Raw genomic sequence first — 22,500 nt, forward strand, 5'->3', positions numbered from 1 at the left:
TTTCTATTGGCTATTGTTGGCGTTATCAAGAGAAATAGCGGAATTCCAATGACAGCTGTCAATGCCTACTTCATCATTGATTGCATCGATGCCTGAACCAGATAGCTGTACGACACTGGGCGTCTCCGACGCTGGCCAGAAATCGCTCGATTAATCCAACCTCCCTCCCTCTCTTTCTCTCTCCCTCGTTCGAGGAGGTTGATAATTCTTTCTCACCTTCCGTAGATGAGAAATCTGTTTCGAGTTATGGTTTCAACGTTCCAGATTCCACGATAACAGGTTCTTTTCGAAACTGGAACAATGGATAGTTTCACGGTGACGATGTCGGCAAAGCATCGAATTTGACTTCAGGCGTACCGAGCTTAATGCACCCCTAAATTAGGTTACTTATAGGATCGTGTTACAGCACGTGAAAGCCCTATTTGCGAGAGAATGCTTTGGAATCGTCGCTCAAAGTGTTATTCGTAAATTCGATTTATTAATTAGATTTTGGAAATTTTCTTTTTTTTTTTATATATGTATATTATACTTTTTTTCATATCAAAAGTAAACCCTGTTGATATTTTTTCTTCTTCTTAGGATGGAAATTTTTAATATTTCTCGATATTCAAATATTTGATCGCCTGACCAATATATATATTTTTTATATTAAAATTCGCTTGGAATAATATTAATTTTATATTTATTAGGGATTCGATATGCGGAGTAATGCTTTCCATATTTATATTTCATTTATCTTTCATACTAATTTAATAACTCGCAATATTTTTTTCCACGAGTTTAATTATTCGAGATAGGATTTTTAATGTAATGGAGTGTAGAGGACGAATTTCCCTTATTGATGCTTCGATCGAATCGATTCGATATATAAAACACGTAAAATTTTCTAATCGAAGTAGAGAAATTTTAATTTAATATCAACCTCATCTCTCAAATACACCAAGATTGAATTAAATTAATTCAATTTATTTCATATATACGTTTTTTCGTTCAATGACTATTAATAAATGACGAATCAAATTTACATCTTTCCTCGAATCAAATTCACTTTTCATCCACACATAATATATAAAAACAACGCGAAGAATCTCTATTTATTCTTCAAATATAATTCCACCATCGATTTTTCACCGCCTCGTGCTCTTCCGGATGGATCTACTCTTGACACGGGCACCCCTATTACAAAATCCATCGATGAAAACGTTGAAATAATATCGACACGAACGTACCCTCGCGTCCACCATCCATCCAGGAAGGCAAACTTTGGCCTTGGTGTGTGCATTGCGTCTGCCCTGTATTTTCCATACGATCATCGCGAAATTTCGCGGTTAAACGGTCGGGTCATCCGCATTTGAATAAGATTTGAATTTTACCCACCGCAGGCAACTCCATCCCTTCCCCGTATTTCCTTCGTTGTGTGTACGCAATATTTTCTTTCATCGAAAGGATGAAAATTCGATGAGAGGAATCCTTGGAGATCTAAATAACGACGAATCGAGTCGCTCGACGATTAAACGGACAAATTAAATCTCGTGTCGCGAGACACGATAATCTTCGCAATCTTCTACAAGAAGGGATAGGAGGGGAGAAGAAAGTCTCTTATTTCCTTCTTATTTTTTTTCTTTTTCTCTCTCCAAGGAGTTTCAATTGTGCCGCGGAACCACCTTTCCAAGTAGGTTCGAATCTAAAGGAAATCGCGGAGGAATGGAAAGAAAGGAGCGGGCAGAAAGAGAGAGAGAGACTTCCTGGATCTCGTTTCGTTTATTAATCCGTGAATTTTAACAGAAAGGTAAAGGAACAGGCGCAATATTTGCAGATTGCGCCTGCCTAACACGAGATTTTCATCCGGTTTATTCTTTAAAAGACTAATATTCCACCTTTCTGATTATCCTCGCCAGATTCTCTTGGATATTGGCTTCTTATATCCCCCCCTCTTTGTTATAAAGCGGACTCGGAGGAAAATTCTTTCGGATCGCGGTAAGACTTTTGCTAATTAACTAGAAACATTGAAGAAGAAGAAGAGGAAGAGAATTCTTGATTCTTGATCGAACTTGTTCTTTTCTTTTTTTTTTTTCTTGCGCATCGATAACGCGCACTTAGCCTTCATCCGTTTCTTTATTGGAATCGGTGAGGATCGAAGACTTGTCGAAAGAGGGAGGAAAAATTTCGCGGAGCGTTCATACGATTTCTGATGGCTCGGTGCATTTGAATATCAGATATCGAGGAGGAGGTACTCTTTGTTCCTTTTTTGGTTCCTCTTCTTCGAGTTCGACTGGGAAGCTTTCTAGTCTAGGTAAATTTAGAGATCTTGGATCTTGGATGATGTTTTGATGCGGTGGAAGATAGAGAGAGAGATACTTGCTTTAAAGATTTGTCGAAGAGAATAATTCTTTTTCCAAAGACAATTTCCTTGGAATATAATAATTCAACGAACTGCAAAAGTTTATTAAACAGTTTTTTTGTTTAATTAAAACTTTGATATTATTTTTTTTTCCTAAGATAAGCAAATTAATTCTTTCTTTCTAAATGAAGTGAAATTTAATCGAAGAGAAAAATCGTTAACTTCGTTTAACAATAGATTGATAAAGAAATTTTAACAAATAGTATCGATTTGAAAGAGAAAATCCATTTTATTAAAGATAGAATATATACCCTCCGTAAAATTGCTTTCGAATAAATGAGAAAGACCTAGAAATCGATAGAAGTCTTGGATAATCTCTGGGCGAATCTGTGGGGCTTTCATGAATACCTAGATGTTCGCCTGTATCTTATAATCACCACGCTACTCTCTCTCTTGGCGCTACGACACGAAGTGACAAGCTGGATAAATTGCAGCGTCGTCTTTTGATCACTCCATTCACTGTCTAAGTCTCGAAGACAGTCTTGCCTCTCTTCCTCTGCCCGCAAGAAAGTTTATTCTTGGCCTTTTTTTTTTTTTCGATGTTGATATATATAGGTTACTGCAACCAGAGACAAGACACGAGAAACCGTAGAAATGGAAGGAGTTGAGTACATCGACGCGATGTTTATAAAATAATTTAAGGTAACGAATGACGTCGTTGAAAGAATATTAAATTTCTTTATAATTTTAATATTATATAATGTGGCTGAGAAAAGAATTTCAAGCAAGGTTTTACAGATTATTATTAAAAGATTTCAATATTTATTATAAAATAATTCATATTTTACGATACTCATATACAATGAATATCTTATAATTCATTTCACTTCGGTAAATTGTTCATGAACTTGTTACTGAATAAAAATGCTAATTATTTTGCTTAATAATCCGGGACAGAACAGCTCGATGCGATATTAAGTTAAAATAAAAGAGAATAAAAGGGAAATTCTCTTCCCAAATCCTTGTATCTTCGTAAATCTTCCACATTCAACCCTTATCCCTCTGTCCGCAATATCTTATTTTATACGTGCCCGTTCAAGACACGAGGGTTGCACAAGGCCAGGCTTGAAGTAGTAGTACAGCGCAAAATTATAGAGCCATAAAGTAGGGGAATTCGAAGAGAGTTTCGACCCCGAAATCGACCTGCCATCCGCCACCCGCGATTGTTGCTCGCATTCGGTGCATTTAAGGTTTCGTGACACGTACGAGTCGTCGTTCAAACTCTCTTCAAATCTGCGGATACGTTTTAAAGTATCAAACTTCCTCTCCGCGCCACTTTTGCGCACGTTTATTTTAATTCCTTGCTCGGAATTTGTACGAGTTTTTACGGTCGAAGCTTATTGTCTCGTTATGGAGAAAAAATTTCCGTTCCTTTTTTCTTTTTTTAACTTCTTGTATAAGTTTCGATAAATGTTTATTTAATATTTATTTGAATTAACGAATATTTAATTGTTGGATAAATAGGTAATGTTTAATTTTTATTTTGTCCATAAATTTAAATATTATTTTCAAATATTATTAAACGATTGAATGGTTTGAATTATATATATTTCTTTTATATGCAATGATTACGATTTAGAAAAGGTACATTTACATTTCGAAAAGGTTATTCATCATATAGACTCTTTTAAGAAGATTGAATCTTGCAGTCGGAAAAAGTGCAACTCGCGTTATATAAGGGTTAAAATTTTCATGGGACGGAACAAAGGAAGGGAGAAATTCTCATAAATAATAGCAAGATTTATGTACACCGAGGAGGGAGAATAAATTTTGCACGGATGAATAAGATAAATGACTAGGCTGCGATAAACATTAAGAAACATTAGGAGATGAATTAAAAAATTCATGGGAACGTTCAGTATATATCCCCTTTATAGTACATTAAAATAAAATTTTCGAAATTATTGTAAGAAAATGATGAATTGAGTAAAAATAATAAAAAAAAAATTACATACAAATTATACACGCGATAATATTTTTGTACTGATACATCAAGATATATAATTATTCTCAAACTGTTTTACTCGTATACTTTTCCTACGAAATGCGAAATGCGATTAATAAATCATTAGTTGGTTAGCGCGACATTCGTTATTCGTTCCTCGAATATGGAACGCATAATTCATACGTCAAACTATATTTATTGCTAATCTATCATTTGTAAAGTACGGTTGAAAACGGTGTGCGACTAACACGCGCGTTATATTTCAACGTCAATTCGATCCTCGTTAACCGGGGAGGAACGTCGACCGAATCAACCATTTCATCAGACATCTGTCCACCGTGTAACGCGTAGTGAAATCTATTAATTGGTTTTCGTCTTCCGACGAGACAATTTTCGTTCTTTCGCATCCGAGAAACGACACTTTTATCAACGAGATACGAAAAGTTGGAGGGACGACTGCTCGAGGGGAGGAAGGATGACATCGACGCGATAGTTTGCTTGATAGTTTTTATTATCGCCCCTCCCCCCGTTCGTTAAATTTCGACAGACATTCAAAGGGAAACTAGCTGTCGTTCGTAGGACTTGCTGCTTTTCAAAAACAGCTCGTGTTATCGAGTATCAGGCGGAATTGAGTTTCGATTTCATTCGTATTTCAGTCAACACCTGAAACTTGCCCTGTACTCTTTGTACCTCGATCAAACACCGGAGAGAAGTTTTTATTAAAGTTTGGAACGGTTTGCTTGGGATTATAATAGCTGGTAATGGAATGAATAATAACGAGCTCGTGGTTGCAGGCCCTCCATTTAAATTGGTGGGGAATGTTTCGATAATTATTATACATTAATATTGACTCGTTGATATTGAATATGATTTGGATATTTAATTAAATAAATAATTTTCGGAAATGAAATTAATAAATTGTAAAAATGGTTAATTCTTAGATCCATCGTATGTTTGAAATTTGTTAAGCAAAATTGTTAAGTAGTTTGTTTGTTTAAATGAAAAGATAGAATATACATCTTTTTTAATCGACAAAATATTATATTGAAAAATCCAAAGAACAAATAAAATTTCCATTTCCATTATTTCAAAATTGGTTCGAGTTACGAACAATCGAAATGTATCTTCCCTAATTATTTAACAATTTAATAATTCGTATATATACTTAAATATCACAACAACAATCAATCGTACAATTTTTACCATCGACTAATAACACGAATAATTAATTTTAATAACAACAATTGCGCGAATAATTCCTCCAAACATGAAATCACGCCATGGATATAAATATTTAAATTTCGCGCGTAAAATTCAATCGAACGAAACGACAAGGATGAAATAAAAATTTGATCGAAATGAAATATAAAAAAAAAAAGAAAGAGAAAAAAAAAGTACGAGAAAGAAGAATCTCTTGCCAGAGAATTCAAAACTACACGCCAGGTCTCGATCGGATTCAGAGGGAGAGGAATGTTGGCGGAAAAAGACCAACTTCCGTGTGACGCGTAGAAAGGAGATATTTCAGCTTTTTACAACGGCCGTAAAACGACTTATCGGACGTGCAACGTGAAGGCTATCTGGCCAGTGATCTCTGTAATATTGCTTGCCGAAGTCGAGCCATTTTCAACGCCGTATATCGAAGTGAATTTAGTTAGCGGAGAGAAAACGTGAACCCTGTTTGATCGTTCCCTCCAAAGGAGGATATACCTGTATTCAGTTTTGAATTTTGTTTTATTAACTCCGCACCTAACCCCCCTGGAAAACGGGTATATCGAACGTCGACACGGCTGGAATTATGCAGATCATGGCCCCGCCTCGTGGATGATGGAAATTTTATTAGTTTCGTTGGAATTTGTATGTTAATCCCGCGCCTAGCTTCCGCTCTGCTCGTAGATGGCGTTACCGTGTCCTATTTCTATCTTACATCTCTCCATTGATTCCCACGCTTTTTCCCCTATTTTTTCTTTTTTTTCTTCTTCATCTTGCTTAAACTTTTCGCTAAATTTTTTAATCTGATGTTTCATTCCCGCGTTATATTTCTCTCCTTTCAAATTGTTGTCTTCTTTTTGCGACGAAGATTTATGACAGAGATCATCGATTCGATGTATCAAGTATCAAAAACCTTTTAATCATTCCCTTTCTCTCTTTCAATCGGATTCGAAAACTTGGATATTTTGGAATTGACGTTCGATCAGCAAGAAACAACTCTTAAGATGTTAAAAAAATAACAATTCTCGATCGAAAATTTTTTAAAAGGAAAGCGAATATTCTCATAAACCTAAGAGAAAATCAAATATCAATTAACGTTCTCACCAATATATTCAAGTTTCGTGAAAGATTGCTATTTATCCCGCGACAGACAATGATTATAAAAAAGATATTGCTTCGAATTCGCGTCGTATCGTTACGAAAACGAACGATCTACGAATTAAACGATAAATAAAAAAAAAAAAAAAAGAACGTACTCGATACCTTCCGCCAATGTACCACCGTGATATAGTTTTGTCATTGCGGTCGTTCCATCCGCCCTGATCAATAGATAGGGAACACTAAATAACGCGAGTTGTCGATTGCAACGAGTAAAAATCGTTACATGTCCGTGCAATGGCTGGCCTCGAGCATTTTCGACGTCATAATTCAAGCGAGTTCGTTTTCACGATTAATAATATAGTAAACGCGATATCTTTCTCTTTCTCTTCTCTCTCTCTCTTTTTTTTATCCTCCAAAATCGGACGTTTATTTTCACGCGAAAAACATTTATAATACCAGTTATATCATACTGTGTGTATATATATATATATATGTGTTTGTGTGTGTGTGTATATATATATATATATATATATATATATATATCGCCTCATCAATTCGTTCGGCTGACAGGGTAGTAAAGTGAATTTTTACGGGGAAATAAAAACGTTCCCTCTACGCGGTTGACGAGATATTTGCGTTTCTATCGATTATATTCCTTTCGAATTTAATAATAAAAAAAAAAAAAGAAAAAAAATGAATCATTTTTAAGCAGTTAACCATCCTGATTGTCGAAATTGAAACGAAAAATGTATCCCCTGTTTGGAACGGAAGAAAAATAAACGTGTATATTTTTTTCGTATGAAAAAAAAAGAACAGAAATATTATTAAACGGGACGAGATAAAATTAATTTATAAACATCCGAGGTATAATCGTAAATATACCGAATTTATTTATTTATTAAATATTATATTAATATTATTATTACAGAAATTGATTAATTTTAAAATTTGTTCCTGAAATTTCCGAATATTTATCGCAAAAATCACTCTATCCTACAATTACAGCAATAAAGGAAATTAAATCACCGTTTATCGGAACGAATGTATATCAATTTATTTTGTAAATTTAATCTAATAATTTAATAATTTGAATTCGAACGATCGATCTTTTTTTTTAACTCCTTTTAAATCGTCCCGACTTTATTGTACGCGGAATATTCATTGCAAAATATCGGTTATCGATAAAAATCATATTTATATAAATCATCGATTGTCACATCAACTGAGAATTTTTTCGTTTTTGTGAATACTTTTTTTCTTCTTCTTCTTTTTTTTTTTTTCGTCTATGAATTCGACGCGTCTTTGGCATCAAAGTTTCCGGAGGAAAAAGGAAACTGAAGATATTCAATGTTCCTTGATGGTTCGTCTAATGCTCGGAACCTGTTCCTCGCAAATTTCTCGACAACCTTCGAATTTCCGTGAACGTGATATCCAAGAAGACAGACTAGTCTCTTTGATCACGTGAACTTGGTCACCTTGTGTCATGAATTCAATAGACCAACGCGGTTCTCAAGTGCTTTATGCGGATATCGAATTTCCTCGGGTATTCTCTGTATTTTGCGACTATCTCGACGAAGGTTCAATGTATAATATTCGATGATGTAATAGAAATATGCTCTTATGCTTGAAATAATAATTTTTAACAATACTGTTCCATGCTTCTTCCTCCATGATTCACATTCACATTATTGATCAGGAAATTATCGATCAATAAATGTGATTCAACTTGTCATTCAACTTGTTTGTTTGAAGATGAATTTTAATTCTAATAATTTTAATAATTAAATATATATAAATTATCGTTGCATATTTCTCCACTTTAATAAATATCAAAGTGTCATCGGACAACAAATGAAAAAAATTAATGTATAAAGAGTTTAATCTAATTAACATCAGATTAAACTCTTTATATAACATTTAATCTAATGTTAATTAGATTAAACTCTTTATACATTAATTTTTTTCATTTACATTAATTATTTGAAATGAATTCATTCATTTCATTTACATTAATTAATTGACAAACAATATTTATTATATCCACACGTGTCGAATAGAATTTATTTTATCCCCTTTCACGATAATTTATACGTTTAATTTTTATTCGCAATATCAACGAATCATAGATATATATACGTGTAATTGCATTTTTTTTTCTTTTGGTAAAAAAGAAAACAAGGAGAGAGAGAGAGAGAGATTAAAGCATGGTTTTTAATAGTCGATCGTTCTCGTGCGCAATTAAACATGAAAATTTCTGCAAAGGAAGCAGTAACGCGCGCACGAGTCACGGAAATTCATCAAAAAGTATATTTTGCCGCGACGTCGAGTGGATATGAGAATCAACTGTAATTACACAGGGGGAGAGATGGGGAGGGGGTTAGTAATTGCAACCGGTTAATTAGATTTTCAGGAGGGCGTGTACTCTATTCGTTGCAGAAATAGCTGACCGAAGAAGATCCGGATAATAGCAAACGTGTAAATAAAATTGGATCTGGAAAAAGATTTTGCATCGATTATGGATTTCGATTTATCGCAAGTATATTGTTATCCGTTCGTGAAATTAAATTCAATTCAAAATATTATATTTTAATATTTAATTTGATTGATCCACGCGTTTAATTAATCAGACGAATTGATAATGAAGATAAAAAGATGGATGCTGCATCGAACTTTGGACTGCTACTCATTTCATTTTTAGAGTAAAAAATCTATAATATTCGTGTGACAAGTATGAATTTTAATAATTACTTTACATCTTGTCCATTTTTCATTCGTGCCAATGATTCTTCAATATTAAATTCGAAAATCAAGAATCGCCTGATTAATTTTCGAATCATCAATCACCAACCAACCAATCTTCTCAGAACGTGTTAATGATCCAATGTTCGTGAATCCAAAATCAAAAATTCGATTGTTTCCCGCAGAAGAGCGGGAGAAGGGGGTGGAGAGACGAAAAAAGCGATTTCTGAAAATTAAAACGATCCACCTAGACGAGATTCAAATTTCAATTATTTCCTTTTCCGCGACATCGATAAAGACCGCTTCGAGTCATCTAACCGATAGAAAAAAAAAAAAAAAAAAGAGAGAGGAAAAAAAAAAGAAAAGAGTGACAAAATCGAGAGAGCGAAGAGGAAAAAGTGGCGAGAGAAACACTTTCGATTCACGCTAATAACTTTCAATTGGAATCGAATTCACGGTGGGAAAGGTAAAACCGATTCGAACGGGGGAGGGGTGTGGAGGAGAAGGGGTGGGGGAGGGGCACGCTTTTGGCCACATTGACCCGGATCACGAGATTTCTCTGTGACAGGCCGGTGACGAGACTAAAGGTTGCGCCACAATTTCACGGGTGAATTTGGCTACGTTGCACGTGAAATCCTTTGGAATCCTTGTTGTTGGACGATATAAAGGGACTCTATACAAACGTTATCACCATTGGCTGACGCGTAATCAACGTAGAAAACGAAATAGCTCATTTGCAGTGGTACGATTAGCCCGGGCTAACAATCGTACAACAACTAATCTGTCTGATCTCTACGTCGGCCCCCTTTCGTTCTCTTCATACTTTCGTACGATAAAATTCGGGGGAATTCGTGTAACTGATCGTATACATCAGAAAAGTATCGTTGCATATAATTTATAAAATTATTCGAAAACGATAGTGCATTGTTGTGCATGATATTTCCTGCGTTCTTGTCTATTTAAATTTTCTTAATTTTAGGGATAAATGCAATTGTTTTATTGTAATTGTATAACCAAGAAAATTTTGTAAATTATACTTCAACGTCAAGTTCGATTTTCTTGAATATAAAAATTAACGCGTAAAGAATCGTAATATTGAATTTTTTCAAAAAGAATTGAATCGAAGGAATAAATCTTTCATTTTCTCTTGTTTCCTGTAATCCTAGAATTCATTTTGTAGAAACATAATATAATCTACGTAAATTGAAATTGAATGTTATACTTTTTTATTTACGTATACAAATAAATACAAAGTGGAAATTTATTTTTTTATGGATTTTGTAAAAAAAAGTTTTATAGCCAATTAAAAGTTCGAAGTTGAATATTACATTTTCCATTTGTGTAAAAGTATTTCGAATATTTTTCAATTGAGATACTGGAGAAAAAAAATATTGGTATTTGAGATATTTTTTGATGCTTCAATGCGGTGGTATTTTTATTTTCCATTGTCCACGTGTTAAAATGTTTAATTCGCGTGTATAAAATATTGAAGTCGATACGATTCTTAAATAAAATTTCTCTTTCTTAAATAAAATTTGCTTTTAAGCATTTTAAATAAGCAGAATCAAAGAATATAATACGATATAAACTATTCTTTCGTCGAAAAGACAAGAATGCATCGTCATATTACAATTTCACAGAATCACACAGCATCCAACGACAGAAATTGGAGTGCACGAAACATCTAAATCGATTCTCGTTCAATTCTCGATGAATCTCGAATCATAGAAATGAATGATATTATAATAATATTTTTTTCGCGTCAACGTGCACAAATACATACAACGATGCACAAATTGCCCGACAAATTGCATAGCAGTTGCTCGGATTCGACAGAGAAGGGCCGTTATTTTACTCCCCAGTTACAAACAAGATATAACACTGGGTGCGCAATATGGAATCTTGTTTATGTTCCACTGAGCCGTCATCCCTCCACGGTTAATAAATTTCAAAGATTCGCATCCGTGCGTTTCAGCGGCACTCGATTTGCGATACATCATCCGGAGAAATGCTTTGCAAAATGCTCGTTCGATCCAGGTTGGAAGGTGAACGAATTGGAAAGTAACACAAGCTAACTGGATGAGCACCGATTTCGTGCTCGCCTGCGTCCTCATCGATATTTCAGGTGGCGTCGCGCGGTCTCTCCTCACGGAAGAAGTCGTCGACGAAAGAGTAGTAAATTCTATTGCCAACGTCGCGTGCAGCTGCTGCTTCTGTACCTGGTTTTTCCGTTGCATAATAGAACAACGCGGCCAAGTTTCTGGCTTTGACGCGGTTCATCCCCGGCCGCTCTTCGGGGAGGATCGCCCTCGTTCCGCGCGACAATTTGCGATTCTCATGGTGGCTCCATGGTTTTTGGGACCGGTGGCGGAATAAACGAGACCATTGTCGCGGATAAATGTGCGGATGTGGCGTTATCGATGCGTGTTCGGTCGCGTTTCTGCGCCCAAGGTGTGTTCACCGCATGTGAAACAAGTTTAGGTACGGTTTGACACGAGAACAGGTGGAAACGGAGAGTGTAGGTTGAATATTTCGGTATTATGTTAAGTTATCTAGCGATTATTTGGATTATTTGTTTGAGCAATAAATGATGGTCGTGTTAGATATTGTTTTATAAATGGTAATTGCTTGAATTAATTCAATGCAAAATATTTCTTTAGGAATTTATTCATAAATGTGACTTCATAAATGCATGGGATTGTACTCTGGTAAAACAGAAAATTAATTTGACAGGTATGTAAGAAATAAGGGTATAGAATTAATTTTAATAAAGGAATAATTATATTCTGTGTGAATTAATTATATGTACTTTTACCTTTTAATAAATTTTTTAGTACTAAAGATTTACCATTTAAATATTGTAATTTAATATCTATGATATATAATAGATATAATATTATATAATTTTATATTTATTTATTTCAATTGTTTTAACATTTCATAAAAAATATAATATATTATATATAGTTATAATATATATATATAATATATTATATATAAAAGATAGCTATTATGTTTTTAAATTTCGAAAAAATCAAATAACTAGTAGTAATTTATTAAAATTTTACAATTAATAATTATATTTTAACAATTGTATATATATTAAATTTTTAAATGATCTTCATATGGATATATTGATTAAAGAAAGAAAATCTGATTAAAGAAAGACAAAAATATGAAGTATATAATCTTAAATATTAATAGATTTGAAATTTTTTAAGATTTTTTAACATATATTTGCTATATTTGATTTTCTTAAAGTAATAGTATTATATATTCATATTATAAACATTTAATAACATTGAATATTAAAATTAAAAAATTAAAATTAAAAATTAGCGGTAAAATTAGTGGAAGGGGAATCTTTATCCCCACTACACGACTCGCAATCTTCATTAGTTATTGAGACATTGAACTAGTGGGACGTATATTTACGCTGCTTAGAAATCGAGGTAAGCTTATTTATTATTTTTTAACTTTTTTTAGACATTATTATTGGATTTATTCGTATATTATCAATATTGACTTTCCATATTCATAAGATTTTAACTTCAAATTTATTTAATATTGCGAATTATTATTATTATAAGTGCAGAAAAAAAATTGCAATCTATATTGAATTATTGTAATATATTACAAATATTATGTAATATATTACATGTAATATTGTATTAATTCGTTATTATAAAATACATCACTTGAATTTATTTGTTTTAAATTTGTACATTTACATTGATGCAAATATTATTATTTAAATTTCGAATAGCAAGCCCTAATCCACGCCATGACACTTGATAGCTAGTTGGATGAAATATTGCGCAATAAAGACGCCATGACACCTGTTTGTTGAATATATACATTAGAGGGCAGCAGCACTATGTAAGTTGCAATGACGCAGTAAGAAAGTTCAGTTTAAAAAGTTTCGTAGGAAATCAGTAAAATATTTTTTCGTATTCACGTAGAATTATCGTTTAGTGAAAATATAGTGTAGTTTGAATATGTTTGAGAAAACTTTGGTGATTTGGAAATGAAGAAATATTAATTATTTCTTGTAAGTATGATACGTGTATCCCGAGCATGTAGAAATAACCTAATATATTCGATATATTTATTAATAGCATTCCATAACTACAGGAATCGAATAATTAGAATTTATTATTTTATTGTCTTCGATAATTTATAAATCAATTCATAATTATTTAAATAATTTATATCATATTATATTTTTGGTACTTTTTCTTGTAATCTTCACTTTTTATCAAATATTTTTGTACTTTTTAATTTAATAAATTGTTTACTTCTAAGGATTTGTCATTTAAATATTGTAGAATTTTAATATTCATGATATATAATGTTCATATGATTTATATGAAATGATTTATTATGATTTATTAATAAAATTTCTTCTACTTCTCTTATTTAGATATTAATAAACAAATAAACAAGATAGATATAATATTATATTATTTTATATTTATTTATTTCAATTATTTTAACATTTCATAAAAAATGTAATGAATAGAAGCTATTATATATACTTATATATATAATATATATATCATATATTATATATAAAAAATAGTTATTATGTATGATAACTATTATGCTTGAATTTATTTGTTTTAAATTTGTACATTTACATTAATGCAAATATAATTATTTAAAATTCGAATAGCTAATCTACGCCATGACACTCGATGCCCAGTTGGATGAAATATTGCGCAATAAAGACGCCATGACACCTGTTAGTTAAATATATACATCAGAGGGCAGCATCATGTAAGTAAATTGCAATGACGCAGTAAGAAAATTCAGTTTAAAAAATTTCGTAAGAAATTAGTAAGATATTCTTTCGTATTCACGTAAAATTTATCGTTTAGAGCAAATATAGTGTAGTGAATGTGTTCAATATTTTTCTCGTTGTAATGAATAATGTTTGAGAAAACTTTGGTGATTCGAAGATGTAGAAACATTAATTATTTTTTGTAAGTATGATACATATGTCCCCAGCATGTTAGAAATAACCTAATATATCGAACATTTATTAATAGCATTCCATAACTACAGGAATCGAATAATTAGAATTTATTATTTTATTCTCTTCGATAACTTATAAATCATAATTCATAATTATTTAAATAATATGTATCATATTATATTTTTGATACTTCTATCTTCTAGTAATCTTCACTTTTTATCAAGTATTTTTGTACTTTTTAATTTAGTAAATTGTTTAGTTCTTGGGGATTTGTCATTTAAATATTATATAATTTAATATCCATGATATATAATGTTCATATGATTTACATGAAATGATTTATCATGGTTTATTAATAAAATTTCTTCTACTTATTTTATTTAGATATTAATAAACAAATAAACAAGATAGATATATTATTTTATATTTATTTATTGTAATTGTTTTAATATTTCATAAAATATATAATGAATGGAAGCTATTATATATACTTATATATATATAAAATATATATATATAATATATTATACATAAAAGATAGCTATTATATTTTTAAATTTCGAAAAAATTAAATAACTATAGTAATTTATTAAAATTTTACAATTGATAATTATATTTTAACAATTATATATAATAAATTTTTAAAATTAAAGATTTCTTTAACATATATTTGATATTTCATATATATCATAACATATATATGATTTTCTTAAAGTAATAGTATTATATATTCATATTATAAACATTTAATAACATTGAATACGTTCTACACGGTAAAATTAGTGGAAGGGGAATCTGTTTATCCCCACTACGTAACTCGCGATCTTCATTAGTTATTGGGACATTGAACTGGTAGGACGTATATTTAGCTGCTTAGAAATCGAGGTACGTTTATTAATTATTTTTCAACTTCTTTTAAACATTACCATTATGTTTATTCGAATATTATCAATATTGTTTTTCCATATTTGTAAGTTTTTAACTTCAAATTTATTTAATATTGTAAATTATTATTATTATAAGTGCAGAATACAAATTGCAATCTATATCGAATTAATGTAATATATTACAAATATCTAAATGTAATATTGTATTAATTCGTTATTATAAAATACATCACGTGAATTCATTTGTTTTAAATTTGTACATTTACATTCATGCAAATGTAATTGTTTAAAATTCGAATAATAGCAAGCTCTAATCCACGCCATGACACTTGATGCCTAATTGGATGAAATATTGCGCAGTAAAGACGCCATGACACCTGTTTGTTGAACATATACATTAGAGGGCAGCAGGACTATGTATGTTGCAATGACGCAGTAAGAAAATTCAGTTTAAAAAGTTTCGTAGGAAATCAGTAAGATATTTTTTCGTATTCACGTAGAATTATCATTTAGTGCAAATATAGTGCAGTGAATGTGTTCAATATTTTTTTCGTTGTAGTGAATAACGTTTGAGAAAACTTTGGTGATTCGAAAACGAAGAAACATTAATTATTTCTTGTAAGTATGATACGTATATCCCGAGCATGTTAGACATAACCTAATATATTCGATATATTTATATCGAATATATTATAATATATATTATAATAGCATTCCATAATTACAAGATGAATCGAATAATTAGGATTTATTATTTTATTGTTCGATAATTTATAAATCATAATTCATAATTGTTTAAATATATCATATTATATTTTTAATATCTCTATCTTCTCGTAATCTTTATTTTTTGTCAATTATTGTATCTTAATTTTCTTAATTTGATTAAGATCAATGGAGAAATTATAATTATAAATTTAATTATTCTAGAAAAAAAACAATAGGAAACAAAGAAAACGAAAATGATAGAGGATATTGTCTGATTTTTTCATTCTTTTTCGTCATCCGTTAACGAAGTTTTTACTTTCAGGAAATTTAGTGACCATGCGCAATGCAGTTGGTAGGGTCAGTGCATGCTGTATAGAAGCTTTTTATTGTTTTTTAGAGCATAGTGGCACTGAGTAGCGTTTCGTTTATGGTTTAGGGACATGTGACAATAGAGTCTGTGTTTGTTGCGCATTGTAAATTGCTTCCAAAGCGTCGCAGTCTCTTCTTTGACTTTTTAATCGCGAAGGTTTTTGTTGGCAATTTTCTGTGTTTCGCTTTGATAGTTTCTTTTTTTTTTTCTCTCTCTCTATTCTTTTTCATATATTTATATTTTTCTTTGTTACAATGCTATGAATATCATTTCCAAATTTAGAATTATTATTAGTATTTAAGAAAAATTTTAAATTTAAAAAATACTAATAAGAAATATTAGAAATTAATGTTAATAATATGTAATCTGTTTTCATATTAGACATTCATAATAAATAATTTTTTATTGTTAAAATTGTTATCTTTTACAAATTCAATTTACATTTAATGCATAATGCAATATATATAAATTCCTTAAATAATTAACAAATTCTAAAGATTAAAATTTTCACTTTTTCTTTGAAATTTTTATCTAGATATAATAGTTTGTAGATAAAATAATAATCTTTTTTGTTTTTATTTTTGTTTTTTATAGATTCTTTGCAACTTTTCATCTTTATTCATCGACATAGAAGATCTACCTTAATGATGTCCCTGATGAATTTTTCTGAGAGCTCATCCGATGACTGTCTCAGAGTAACAGTATCATCAACCTAGTATTTGAGGTTTTTCACTGTTAGTTTCATTCATTTTCTACAAACGGTGAGTCATATTTTTTAATTCCTGCAGTCTTCAAACATAAAATGAATGAATCAGTATGGAATGACTGGTTGTATTTTTTTTATTTTGGATTTGGCAAGTACAGTGACTATAAATATAAATATATTCATAAATAATAATTTTATATTTTTTGAAATAATAAAATTAGAATTTTTTTGTATATCTAATTTTTAAAAATATCTTAAAAGATGTATAAATCTTTCCATATTTCATAAATTTTGTATTTATAACATAAATAAGTAACTTAAAACGAATATTTTTAATTTTTGAGGATTAACATGTTGATATGAATCCCTTGAGTTTTAAATGTAGCAGAATTTCGTGTTTAAATATTAGATTCTCTTTATTGTTATTGTTGCATGATAACAATAATAGTATTGGTAGCAATAAATTTTGTTAAAATATTTTAATCGATAAGAATGTTGAGTTATTGTTTGTAATTTGCATATTACATGTGTAAAACGGATCATAGCTTTTGTTTTACATATTAAAATCTCTAAAAATGTCTTTTTATATAAAATTTGATCATTTTTCATATAAGTATATGAATCAAAAATTAAGTAAAATAATAGAAGTAAAATCTTTTTTTTTTTTTTATTTTTTGCACGTTCTTTCTTTATTGTCTCGTTATATAATTCTATTCTATGTTAGTTAAATAGACAATTAACTATTTCATAACATTATATAATATTATTTATAATTTACAAACAATTAACAATAACATTGCTGTATCGATGCATGATGTATTTTCAATATATATCTATATATAAATTTATTCGTGCTTAGTTTATAGTTAGTTTGTGGTAAATTTATAGAATTGCATTGGAAACCTCTTAAATAATCTATTAATATTATCCATAGTTTTGGATATTATAAACCAAATCATACTATTATATTTTATTATCAGTTAGATTATTAAAAATATCATATTTATGAAATAATAATAACTGTAATAATTAGTAGATGAATGTATTCTACTAATTATAATGAATTAGTAGAATATTCATTAGAAATAATAAAAATAATAGTAAAATTTGAAAGAATAGAATAGAAATAAAATGTTACGATACTCTCTCTCTCTATATATATAAAATGCGAATATCCTTTATGTAATAGTCACCAACCTCTGCCAATCGATTTCAAGAAAATGGTATGTATTACCTTAAATGATACAAGTGTGCCAAGCTTGGGTGTCGAAGGCGTCTCGAGACGTTCTTTTTAGTATAGATCCTTGCACTCTAGAGTATCACACGGAAAAATCTTTAAACGAGGTTTGTGTAGGTCTGTCACGTAGCAAAAATTCGATTGATTTGCTCGGAATTTTCACATTAACGCTTGTTCGATTGTAAGGTGTGTTATGTTATTTTTTTTAACGCGTTAATGTATTGGAAAATATTCACGTTGAAACAAATTAACGTTGAAAATCTCCTTTGGATATTGCAATATGTATTCATATTGATATAAATTAGCGTTGAAAATTCTATTGAATATTGCAAAGTACTCGCGTTGATATAAATTATAGTTGAAAATCCTTTCGATGAAATCAATTTCAATTTTTATTCTCAACGGCAACGAGAGTGCTTTGTTGTTTGAACTTTGCATTTTATCGAAGAATACGGGATTAAATAGATGGAATCGTAGATCATTTACGCTTCCCAAGTTTTCCACTTCCCTTCGAAATTAGTGTTCCTCGAATGCTAAAACTCGAGTTTCAGAAAGAGAAAAAAAGAGGCTGTGCGCCGAAGAGGCCCGGCAAATTGCCATGCAAGAGGGTAACTACTAATGGCTCTGCATCTTCGGATGGAGGGTCATTCTTTTTATTATTCTGTCACTGTACTTGCCTGTAGTAATAGTAGTAATAATTAACTTTGCATGCATTTTCACGTGAACATATTGGGACAATCCTTAAGTTTAGGTAAGTGATATTGATTATACCATCGTGAACAACTATTAATTTTAATTAATCCTTCAAAGTAGTTTCGGACCTTGGTTTGAAATGGCTTTAGTAGTTTATCGTGATTTTTTAAAAGTTGTCAGGATTTAATAATCATATTATTCGTCATTAAATTTTAGAGTATATTGTAGTATAATAATTTCGCACTTTTTTTTTAACAATAAATTGCGCGAATGTTTCGGTATTAAATTATAATCGCGTATTTAGTACAATTTTCTTTTTTAATTTCAAACGCAATATATTTTCAACTCGTTTCAATTTTATTTTTTAACTTATTGTTTTAATATGAAACAAGGGGGCGTATTTTAATTTTTATATTCGCGCCGCGAAACAAACACGTGTCTTAATTTGCCAACCAAGTTGCAAACAATTTAAAATCTTTACTAACGATGAATTGTAGCGTAGAATTTAAGGACTAACAAAACTACCGCATTATTATAATTCTCTTCTTGCACGCTTGTACTAGATTTTCTAGATTAGTGTCATGCATTATGAAACATAGTTGCACGAGTAGATTTCATTAGTATTGCGAACAACGAAGCAACCGTTTTCGTTAGTTACTTTCTTTATTTTATATTCCACGAGTTAATGTTATTACGATCAATTAAGCATCCTTTATATAGTTTTTGCTTTTTTTAGTTAACAAATTAGTATGTGTTACTTTCATATCTTCTTTTCGTAGATTTCTCACGTGTATTTCGAATAAGAAAAATATTACATTGAAACAACGGTAGTTCAGTTTCAATGATACTTGTTAAGAATTTCAGATCGACTTCATGCTCTCAGGAAATTGAATATTTTTAGGGAAGCAAATCTCAGGAATCCCAGTCTCAAATTTGCACATCATACATTCTCATATTTAACTTTCGATCAATAGAGCTTCCCTCTATTGGAAAAGTAGCTTTACTTTTAAATTAATACTTTCGTCGATAATTATTATAATCTGATCACGCGATTCTTTTATTAGATGTGAAAAATAATTCTCATTCCCTTCACACTTGACACACGAGAAACCATTCGAGCCACCGAAAAAACGAAGAGGAGAAAGAAAGAAAAGGTCTGGTTTTACATTGCACGCGAAAGGATCGCGTACAAAACCCCACGGATTAAGAGATGGGAGCCCCATATGAAATATTTATCCAGTTAAAGTCGACATGTATATTTTTACGCGTTTTTCTCTCTCCCTCTCTCCTTTCCCTTTCCCCTCTGGAGACGGTTCAAACACGAAATTAATCGAGTTTGCGGGCACGGTTTCTTTAAAACGTGGAAAAGAGGGCACCGGTTATTCGGCGAGATTACTTCGTAATCCTTATTTATAGACGACGATGTAACGGAGGAACCGTGGCGCCCGCTAATTTCTTTAATCACGATCGTTCTGAGTAATAAGTGCCACCTGTTCCTGATTACTTGCCCGGTTCGATTATCGAACCAACGATCGTATCCAGGATACGTGTTTTCGTTGTAGAACTTCGATCCTACAACGTCAGGATAGAGGATTCTTTTTTTAGAATCGTTAAAATTTTTCTAAACGATGGAAATTTATACATTTACATCGTTAAATCAGACAAACGTTCTATTTAAGATTCTAGAATTGCTTTCCAAAATTTTATATCTTCTTCAACGTTTTAAGATTCTAGAATTGTTTTCCAAAATTTTATATCTTCTTCAACGTTCTATGTAAGATTCTAGAATTGTTTTCCAAAATTTTAAATCTTCTTCAACATTCTATGCTAAGATTCTAGAATTGTTTTCCAAAATCTTCTTCAACGTTCTATGCTAAGATTCTAGAATTGCTTTCCAAAATTTTAAATTTTCTTCAAAGGTGTTGGTAGGTTCGTAGATAGTTAAATATATTCACGAATAACTATAATTCACGAATTCTTTTCGAGTCGTCTGATAAGTTCCCTCGAATATTGGAGGAATTCTTTGGAATTTTATTGATTCGTAAACGAGATTCGATGTAATGCAAAGGATCACCATGTCGTATATTTCTGTTCGTCGTCGCGAAACGATTCCAAATCCTTGACAAATCGCGGGTAGTTGCCTTTGCAAAGCGATTCGATTTTGTCCACGTCGTCGAGAGATACGTAAAAGAAAGTGACGATACTTTTTAAATTATTCTTTCGGATTAATCTGACGGTATAACGATATCGATGCTCGACAATCGTACTTTGATGATTGATAGTATCTTAAAAGAAGTGAAAGTGTACATTTTTTTCGTGTTATTCCATTTCTTCAAAATAGATTGCAATTTTCGAGGTTTTCGAGAACAAATTAAGTAAACGTTTAGGGAATTTGTCGATTCTAGAATATTTTTCCAGAAATGAGAATCGGTTTATAGAGAGGTGTGTTGTATTGTAAATAGCATTCTTCTTATTTCTATTAAATATGTTTCTATTTTAGGCATAGACGTAAATTTTAAATATCAAAAATTGCAATTAATTCCTCGTGTTGTTCGATTAAATAAGTATGTACAGCATTTGTCGAATTTTTCGTTGTTGTTAGGATGATTCGATTCGGTTTCACAATTTCTTCACAAATTGAACACTTGAACGATGAAATAGTGGTGATTAAAATATTGTCGGATATTTCATTCATCCTTTTCCCATTGTTAAAAAAGAGTAATTACGATAAAAATAAACGACAGATGGAAATATTAAACGTAATATATTTCAATCTTTTATTTTAATCACTTTTCAATTATACGTGATTGAATGAAATCGATTAATGCTCGTAATCTGTAAATAAAAAAAAAGGAAAAAAAAAAAAAGATAATTGGAATCCGGGGATACAATTTACAGAGATATCGAAATAAATAATAATGATATTTAATTATCAAACAGATATCCCTTTATTTCCTCCATTTTCACGTGCATAATGAGATTCAATTAGAGGCTAGAAGTTTGATCGATTTACGATACGGATTTCAATGGATCATAACTGAAACGAGCGGGATAATTCTTAACTATTGTTTCGACGATGTCCGGTGTTTACTGGCTCGATTGTGGTTCGACTATTTTAATTCGTTCCATTATACACTCAATTTAGAATTATATAATTTTCATACAACTAATCAACCATTATTCGATACACACATCGTGTAAATTCAGTTATAAATTCATACGTAACTGGTACACGATTAATCAATAAAAACCAAATATACCCACGTGTAATTGATACGTGTAGAATTAAATGGAACCTCTCATCATTCATGTAAATTTACCATTATATCTCTCAACAACCACTATCGGGGATACGGAAAATTCGATTAACTCCAATATGTATTTTCTAATTCCAATAAATACATTACAAAATCGTATCGAAAATATTCGAAATATCGTGTAAATCTTGAAAGAGCGTAGAACAATAATATCATTAGATTTTAAAGGATAGAAATATCATTCAAAATAAAGAATCGAAATTATCTAA

General features: G+C 30.8%; 1 protein-coding gene and 1 long non-coding RNA gene across 5 annotated transcripts in view; one reads left to right on the forward strand and one right to left on the reverse strand.

The window, feature by feature from the left end:
• Positions 1-22,500, reverse strand: part of LOC410479 (zwei Ig domain protein zig-8) — a 401,583-nt gene that overhangs the window by 289,033 nt on the left and 90,050 nt on the right. The gene's annotated exons all lie outside the window — the stretch shown is intronic.
• Positions 15,175-22,500, forward strand: part of LOC100577542 — a 99,637-nt gene continuing 92,311 nt past the window's right edge. For 3 of the 4 annotated variants that reach the window (XR_003306025.1, XR_003306026.1, XR_003306027.1), the window contains exons 1-3: positions 15,175-15,258; positions 15,565-15,878; positions 16,933-17,099. This is a non-coding gene — a long non-coding RNA (uncharacterized LOC100577542). The remainder of the gene's footprint in view (positions 15,259-15,564; positions 15,879-16,932; positions 17,100-22,500) is intronic. The other variant, XR_001705610.2, reaches the window with a different exon arrangement.

Source organism: Apis mellifera, linkage group LG14 (assembly GCF_003254395.2).
Source record: "Apis mellifera strain DH4 linkage group LG14, Amel_HAv3.1, whole genome shotgun sequence".
NCBI classification, from domain to species: Eukaryota; Metazoa; Arthropoda; class Insecta; order Hymenoptera; family Apidae; genus Apis; species Apis mellifera.